Source organism: Raphanus sativus, chromosome 3 (genome assembly GCF_000801105.2).
Source record: "Raphanus sativus cultivar WK10039 chromosome 3, ASM80110v3, whole genome shotgun sequence".
Lineage (NCBI taxonomy): Eukaryota > Viridiplantae > Streptophyta > Magnoliopsida > Brassicales > Brassicaceae > Raphanus > Raphanus sativus.
Window position 1 is genome coordinate 6,903,497 of NC_079513.1, and position 9,660 is coordinate 6,913,156.

Below are 9,660 nucleotides of genomic sequence, written 5' to 3' on the forward strand. Positions count from 1 at the left end.
TTTATTTGATAAATATTTAAAACATTTATATATATATATATATATATATATATATATATATATATACAATGCTTTTTGTGGTTATTATATAATTTCTACCAATGGACTGAATCCACTATTTATTAGAAATTGTGGACCTAAACAATAACTAATATATTATGAGCCGATCTGATTGTGCCTTAAACAATTTATGACACAAAAATCTTATCTTTTTCCACCGAACACATTTTTGAAAAATGTGAGCAGTCTTTGAACACCAGAAGCTGACTACAGTTCCACAGTCGAATTATTTTCCCTTTATCTTCTATATGGTTTTGAAAGTTAGATTGACCACCGAAATGATACATGCCATTTTAATGCTTTTAGTTTTATGCTTAAACTTTGAAATTTTTTGGTATTCATGTGGGGCAGTCGAAAGTATATATAGATAAGATAGGTAAGACCATCTCCATGGGAAGGTCTATTAAAGGGGTTCTTAAGAAAAACGCAAAAAAAATAAATCAAAAATACATTAAAAGAACAGAACCGGTGTCAAACATGAGACTTTAATAAGAATCGGCAAACACTCCATACGTGGCCATTTTGTATTGGCTATTCCTTAAAGACAAAGGGGGGGGGGATTCTCATCTCTCTCTCTCTCTCTTCGTCGGTTCTTCTTTCTCTCTTCTTCTTTCTCTTTTGCATGTTCTTCATCGATTGATCACTGCTACGTCCTCCTCCAAATCCGTCAATGAAATCACCGTGGAGGTTCGGATTTTTTGAGTTTTTTTGTATTAAGTTGAAACTCGTCCAGTGAATTGGGTTGATTATAATTGATTTGAGAATAGATTTGACTCTGTACATATCCTCTCTTTGTCTATCTAACATCGATTTGGTTACATGTTATGTTAATATTTGTATGTGTTTGACCAGATTTGGTGCCATCGACTTGGTTCCATCTATTTGGTTCCAAAACTCGTTGTATTCGAAAGACCTGGGAGATTGGAAGAATATGGAACCAAATCAATGTAATAAGAGATAAAGCTATGGTGGGTTTGAGGTTAGTATTTTTTTCCGTTTGGTTTGTTGTTAGAGATAAAGCTATGGTGTGTTTTGTTCAATGCTTTGTATAGAGATAGCTTCTGATTTTGTATATAGATAGCTTCTGATTTTGTTCAATGGTTTGTATAGAGATAGCTTAATCTTGAAATGCAATCTGTTTTATTCTTGCAGAGAGAACACGGTGGAAACGTTAAGGCAAAGGTCTGATAATGTACATTACCCACTCTCTGGCACAGATCAAACATGGGCAAAGCATCTTTCTTTCACTTAAGTTGGCAAGAGGTTAGTAAAGTTTTTTTAATGTGTGTTAGATATTGATTAGTTTGAGAATTAAATGGACTTTAATGACAACTCTCTTTCATTTAAGTTGGTAGGAGTGCTTTGCATTAACTTGTCTTGGTTATATCGTGATTAGGTTGGGCGGTAGACAATGATTAGGTTGGTACGAGTGCTTTACATTAACTTGTGTTGGTTAGACATAAATTCAACAACCAAAATTTCTCTTTTAAAATACGATGAACTCGTCTTCCTCCTTTGCACATTCCTTCTCCTTCTATTTCCTTCTAGCTTTAAAACTAGTTTATGGATTCATATAGTCAATCTTCTAGCTTTATAAACCTCCTAAAAAGTCAACAACCAAACACTCAACACCCTCATCAGTATTCGAGTGGTTCAACTAGTGTAGATGAACTTGGAGCCTCGGATGTCTCTGTCTTCGGTAGCGAATGGGTGGAAGATACACACACTGTTAATAACCACAAAGAAAGACGAAAATGGTCACCAACAGAAGATGTTGTCCTCATCGGTGCTTGGTTGGACACCTCCAAAGATTCTGCAGTTGCGAATGAGCAAAAAGCCATAGCGTTTTGGAAGCGAATTGCAGCTTATTTGCATCAAGTCTAAAGCTTGCTGGTTTGCAAAAGAGAGAGTCAAGTCACTGTAAACAAAGGTGGGGGAAGATTAATGATGCTGTGTGCAAGTTTATAGGCTGCTATGATGCTGCGGTGAAAGAGAAATCCAGTTGGCAGAATGTGGATGATGTTATGAAAATAGCACATGCGGTTTTCTACAATGATTACAATGTCAAGTTCACACTTGAGCATGAATGGTTAGATCTTCGCCATGATCAGAAATGGTGTGGAGCTTCTTCTACTAAAGAAAATTTGAAGTCTAAAAGAAGAAAGATTGATGACCAATCCGCACAGTCATCAACCTCTGCGCATGTTGGAGAAGATTGAGCACTGGGTCGGCCTGTTGGTGCTAAATCAGCAAAGGCGAAGAGTAAACGGTCTGTGAGCAAGGCAACGAGTTTGGAGGAGGAAGGGAAGCAGCTTGAGGATTTTCAGAGCATGTGGAGATAAGGCAAAATGACTATCTTATGAAGGAGAAGCTTAACAAGCAAAAATTGCTTGACAGCCTATTTGGGAAGACAAAGCCACTTACTGAATAGAAATTGCTTTGAAAAACAAGCTAATTAATGACATGTTGGCAAGTTAGTTTCTGTTTCAGTTTAATGTCTAAGTTTGTTTAATGTCTGATTTTATTTTTGTTTTAGTTTAATGTATGAGTTAGTTTCAGCTTAATGTCGTATTGTGCGTCTGACTTTATAGTTTTAATGCAAGTTTAAGTTAAATGAAGTTGAAGATTGATGTCGTTTATGAGTTTTAATCCAAGTTGTTTCAGTTCAAGTTAGTTTACAACCTGAGTTTATTTGTTTATGACTGTATGAGTTTAATGCAAGTTGTTTCAGTTCTCATCAGTTCTCCCACATTTCTCATCAGTTTTTGCAGGTGGAGCCAAGACAAAAAGCAGACCACATGTGACAGAAGAGGACAATAAGAAATTGAAGAGGACAAGAAGAAAAAGAAGCTTTATAGCTTGTGAGTGGTGGCAGTCAACATGTGACAAGAAGAAGACATTTCAAAGCTTGGTTCACGTAAATGTGTGGCCAACATGTGACAAGAAACACAAGTTCTGTTTCATTTTTTTCTTTATAAGCTTTGCAATATGACTTGATGTTATGAAAGCATGTGACAACAATCCGTTTCTTTTTTTCTCTTCCGAATGTAAATATTGTATTTCTCTTACCATTTCAGCAAAAATTTCTCTTACCATTTCACCAAAAACTTTGTTTCTCTTACCATTTCCCAATAAAATATTTCTCTTCTAAATGGCTTCTTCCTCTTCTAATAATCTTGAAGAAATTATGGATAAAAATTCGACCATATTTTCGATAACAATTCGAAAAACTTTTCATTGATCATGATGATCGTCAAGAAGCATCAAAGTAAAAAAAACGAGCATACATTGAAAGACAACGAGAACAAGGACACATCCTGTCAGGGAACGATTATTTTAGTGAAGATACACCATACCCTTCTCAAATATTCCGACGCCGTTTTAGAATGAACAAGCCCTTGTTCATGCATATTGTTGACTGACTCTCCATGAAATCCCATACTTTCAACAAAGAAGAGATGTTACTCGAAGGTTCAGTCACTCTCCGTTACAAAAGGCAACGACAGCAATTCATATGATGGCATATGGTTGCCCAGCTGATGCGGTTGACAAATACCTCTGACTTGGTGAGACCACCACGTTTTTATGCTTGGAACATTTTGTTGAAGGAATCATAAATTTATTTGGAGATGAATATCTAAGAAGACCCACGCCAGAAGATCTCCAGCGACTACTCGATATTGGAGAGATACGCAGATTTCTGGGATGATAGGAAGCATTGATTGTATGCATTGGGAGTGGAAGAATTGTCCGACAGCATGGAAATGTCAATATACACGTGGATCAGGAAAGCCAACAATTGTTTTAGAGGTTGTAGCTTCACAAGATCTTTGGATATGGCATGCGTTTTTTGGACCTCCAGGTACATTAAACGATATCTATATTTTTGATCGATCAGCAATTTTTAATGATATATTACAAGGTCGAGCTCCAAAGTGAATTACATTGTCAACGGACACGAGTACCATTTGGCTTACTATCTCACAAATGCTGTGTATCCAAAATGGACTACTTTTTCCAATCTATTCCACTTCCTTAAGGTCCGAAAGCATCATTATTCGCTACATGTCAAAAAGCTGTACATAAAGATGTCGAGCGTGCTTTTGGGGTCTTGCAAGCTCGATTTGCCATAGTAAAAAATCCAGCTCTTTTGTGGGATAAAAGAAAAATTGGAAAGATAATGAGAACATGTATTATTCTACATAATATGATGGTAGAAGACGAACGAGATGGGTACACTCAGTTTGATGTATCAGTTTTCGCACAAGCGGAATCAAACCAAAATTCACAAGTGGATTTCACGTATTCTACAGATATGCCTTCAAATCTCGGGAATATGATGAGCATTTGAAATCGAGTTTGTGATAAAACAATAAATCAACAACTGATAGCTGATTTGGTTCAGAATATATGGCAAAAATTTGGCAGAAATCAAGATTTCAACTAATCAGCTTTTTCTCGTTTACGAATTGTATTTGTATTTTTAATATGCTTTTATGTAATTTTATTTAAATTTTTATGTATGCTTTTTTCATGTTATGAAGTCCAATCACTCAACTTTAAAAAAAAATAAAAAATTTTAAGGACCTCAATGAGATTCTCCCATTGGACGATGAGAAATTTAATTAGACTAACAAGGGTTCTAAACTTTTCAAATCACAAATTAACTACTAAATTATTCATTAGAACCCATAATGATCTCTAACTAATGGACTTGCTCTAAGATAACATGCTAGGTAATTAGCATTAACTATCTAGAAACAGTATCAGCCCTGAGGGGAAGCGGTAGAAGCAATGGCGTCCGGCCGCTAGGTTTATAAAAGAAATCTGGCCGTATATTTCGTAAGAGTTCTATGGTGTAGTTGTTAGGTGCCCGAGAGATTTTCTATTAACGCGGGTTCAATCCTCCGCAAATGCTTAACAATATTTGTTTTGTTTTTTTAACTGCAACTTTAATTAAGTTTGGTTATATCCAAAAAAATATTTTCAAGTATATTTCTTTTAAGATTTTCTGTAATTAAGGAAATAAAATACTTTTTATAATGAAATTAATGATAAAATTATTTTATTTAGTTTAAACTAAAAGGTAATTGTCCAATACTAAAACAGAAAAAAACGCACAAATTCAATTCTAATTAACATGATTTTCGTCGCTAGTCTTCATCATCGTGACATCTTCGTCTTCCTAGTTCCTATTAGTGATACATTAATTTTTTTTCTAAACACACTCATCTTCCTCTTATTCATTGATTTCTCCGAACTGTGATTTGAAAAACTTCGATTATCATCAAGGCTGTTAAATGTTAACCAAATATAATCATGGATGTTATTTTTTATTCATTTTATCTTACTTTTATATTACTATATACTTTCTTACATATACTTTTTTGTATTTCAAAGTCTTCAAACCGAATAAAAAGCGAGTTGGGAGGTGCACCAAAAATAAGAAATAAGAAGAGGCAAGAAGCACTAACAAATTCAATGGCTGATTCCATGTTAAGGTATGTAAGAAGATCTAAACCTTATACACCTGATAAATCTGTAGGGAAGAGATTAATAAGAGTAGTGAAGAAGCTAGTGGGTCTGATCATAATCAAGCTGAAATCAATGGTGAACATGGCAATGAACATGAGTTTGACGAGAATGAGAATGAAGAGGATAAAGAGGATAAAGCATATGGTGCTAAGGAGTATCAGATAGATGGAGATATTGATGATCCTGGAAGCTGGGGAAAAGTTGATAAAAGAATGAGAGATTTTATGGTTGAAAAAGGTCCAATGTCAAGACCTTCAATTGATTATCGTTTTCCAAGAAATTATTTAGGCAGCTGTTTTTCTTATTCGTGCTATACCAGAAAAATAAGGAATGGAGAGAAGCAAGATAGACGATGATTACTTTACTCAAAAGTGAAAGACAAAATCTTTTGTTTTTGCTGTAAGTTATTTATGCAAGACAAACTTACTAATCTGTTGGCAACTACTTGGTCTGATGATTGGAGAAATGCCTCAAAACTTCTTAAGGAAAATGAAAAAGATCATAAGCATATTACATGCATGATTCAGTGGGTGGAGTTGGAAGAGAGATAACAGAAGAATCAAACAATTGATAAGCATATTCAAGAAGAGATCAACAAAGAGAAAAACACCAGAGATGTGTTGCTGAGGATAATTGCATTGGTAAAAGGTCTAGCTAAATAGAATGTTGCATTTCGTGGAAGTAGTGCTAAGATCTATGTGGATGGGTAATGGGAATTTCTTGGGCATGATTGAAGTATTTTCATATTTTGATCCAGTGATGCAAGAGTACATTAGACATATTGATAAGCGTGAAACTCATTATCATTATCTTGGTCATAGGATTCAAAATGAGTTGATAGAGATGTTTGGGAATGAGACCAAACAAATGATCTTAAAGAAGATTCGATATGCAAAGTATTTTTCAGTTATGCTTGACACCACTCCTGATACCAGTCATCGGGAAATGTCCATGGTTATCCGATGTTTGGATATTTCTGAGACTTCTCCAAAGACTGAAGAGTTTTTTTTTGACATTCTTGGAAATCAAAGACAAAACAGGAGAATGGCTTTTTGACACCCTTCAAGATACGTTGCATAATCTTGGATTGAGTGTAGATGACATTAGAGGGCAAGGTTATGATAATGGATCAAACATAAAAGGGAAAGTTAAAGGAATACAAAATAGGTTGCTTGAAATTAATCTCAGGGCTGTCTACACACCATGTGGTTGTCATAGTCTCAATCTTGTACTTTCTGATATCGCTTCTTCATCATTGATAGTAATATCATTTTTTGGAATTATTCAGCGTATCTATAATTTGTTTCCTTCTTCTACAAAAACCTGTGATGTTTTAAAGCAATAATATATTGCTGCATCAAAAGTGTGAATGGTGTCACGGTAAAACCATTATCACAAACTCGTGCTTTGTTTTACTTGGCTGAAAACAGTGCAAATCCATGAGCAAGAAGTGAGGCTGAGTCTCTTGCAATGGATGAAATTCATGAAATTGGAAGCTCTGAGTTTTTTTTATTGGAATGATTATTTGGTAAGAGCTTTTGTTTGCTGTTAACAAAGTAAACAAGATTCTACAGTTAGAAGATATGGACATTGATATTGCTATTGCTCAAGTGAAATGTCTTATTTCCTTTTTAAAAACTATAGAGAAACATGTTTTCAATCAGCAAAGGTAGAAGCTAAGCAGATTGCTATATTGCTATGGAAACTGATCTTGGATTCTCTGTGAAAGCAAAACGGTTCATTAAAAAGAAACAGTATCATAATGAAGAGCCTTTAAAATGATTAAGGTGTGATATTTACAGCAGAATAAAAATTCAGAATCAATTACTTCATAAAAATTGTGGATCAGAGTTTGGTTTCTTTTGAAAAAAGGTTTGATCAACTCCAAAATTATGAAAAACTTTTGGGTTTTTTTTTATCTAAAGAAGCTGAAGTTGACAGATGATGATGAATTGACGGTTTCTTGTGTCAACCTTGAAGTTTTTTTCAAGTATGGTAATTGTTCTGATATTGATGGTAAAGAATTATGTATGGAGTTGAAGCTTTTAAGATTTTACCGACAAATATTCAGAAGGCTGCTGAGATATTGGATTTTCTTAAGAAGGTGGATATTTGTTACCCAAATACATGGACTGCATATCGCATAATGATGATAATTCATGTTTCAGTTGCATCGGCAGAAATAAGTTTTTATCGTGGAAAATTATACAAAGTAATGTAAATTTTCCTTAACAACCACCAAAACATCATGCAAGTTTTTGTTTGGTGACAAAGTATTTTAGTCTTTAATTATCCTTACCAGATAGAACCTGTAAATAAATAGTGTATCAAGAATACATGTACGATAGATACATTCGTTTGAAGAATATGTTATTATTTATTTCTCAACAATTATATAACTTACCGAATAAACCTAATTCAACAATTGTTTATCACATTAATTTAGGATTTTTATTGCCTTTTAACCATCACATAATAGCTTTGGTTAAATTGTAATTATAATGACATTGAACCAACATCACATTTCAAAACCGAAATATACAGTGATTTTCTATTTGATATAGTTTTCAAATATAGAGTATACAATATATCAACTATCATATATAAAATATAAATGAATTATTGTATTTATATAATATGTACTTACTCGATAGTAAACTATACTTTGTTTATTCAAGTGTAAACTATATATCTCATTCAATCATATAGTTGTATTTAACACAGAAAAACAATAACGCAAATGATATAGATATTTCTGAGATCAACTAAAACATATGTAATAACTAGTCATGAAGATTTAAATCTAATTTTTGTTACTGCCCAATCACTGAAATATTTTTATGATTGTTATAGAAAGTGCAATTTCGGTTACTCTTTTGGTGTGAAATGTTTCCGACAATGTTTTGTTCTATTACGAAACTAAAAAGAGTTTGTTGTCTTGATGTGCTTTGTTTATTCCTCGAAATGAACATTTGGCATAAACAAACTTTGAAAACTGAAGAATGTATATATTACTTCCTCCGTTTCTAAAAGATCCATATTTTAGAGAAAATTTTTGTTTCTAAAAGATCTATTTTTGCATTTTCAATGCATGTTTTATTGGCTTAAAACTGTGGGAAAAAAAATAATCACAAAAAACTGTGCAAATTTAATGTGTTTTCTTAATATCTGTGAAACTCTTTGAATATAGATCTTTTAGAAACAAAGGGAGTACATAATTACAAAAGTGCAAATCATCTTTGTAATAAGGATGCACTAAAACAGTTGGTTTTTGTATGATTTTATCACTTTTACAATAAAAATTAATGATAATTATCTATTATTACATGTTTTAAAGGTATTTTTAATACATTAAGTAACAACATAAAATTCACTTATACAATATAAATTTTGTAATACCAATTGTTTTAATAATATTGTACATTTTATTAAATAAAATAAAATTTATAATTTAATTAGGTAACCATGTATTGTTAATTTTGGTTTGAAAATTTTAAATGTAATCTCAAAACTTTTTAATATATAAATTATGGATACCGTATAATTAACTGATCCAACACATTCAAAAAGCATTATTTCACACAAAACACTAAAAATCTATTTAACCAATATAATAAAGTAATCTAATTGAAACACTAAATTTTTTTTGAAATGTTTATATACATAGTTGAAAAAACCTGCGCAGACCCACAAATCAAACTCTAGTTTTTATTATGATATTTGTTGTTATATAGTTTCAGTACTATATTTGTAATTGTATCATCTTTAACCATCTAATTAATAAATTTAAGCTGTTAAAAATGACATAATGTAAACTAAACATTGATAAGGGTAAGGATATTTTTAATAGATTTAGTAAAAAATGTTAAGAAATAATATTTTAAAGAGTTATTAATACAAATTGTCACTTTGTGTAGTTTTATTACACCACAGAACTTTGTGTAGTAAAAAAAGTTAAGAAATAATATTTTAAAGAGTTATTAATACAAATTCACACTTTGTGTAGTTTTATTACACCACATAACACAATGTGCTACCGAGGTAGTTTTTGGTGGTTGAAGACTC

General features: G+C 32.5%; 1 long non-coding RNA gene across 1 annotated transcript; it reads left to right on the top strand.

Annotated features, from left to right (window-relative positions):
- Positions 1–619: 619 nt before the first annotated feature.
- On the top strand, positions 620–3,072 carry LOC130509559 (uncharacterized). The gene is made up of 4 exons (XR_008943587.1): positions 620–747; positions 913–1,039; positions 1,213–1,323; positions 2,823–3,072. It is a non-coding gene; the product is annotated as an uncharacterized LOC130509559 (long non-coding RNA).
- Positions 3,073–9,660: the final 6,588 nt, after the last annotated feature.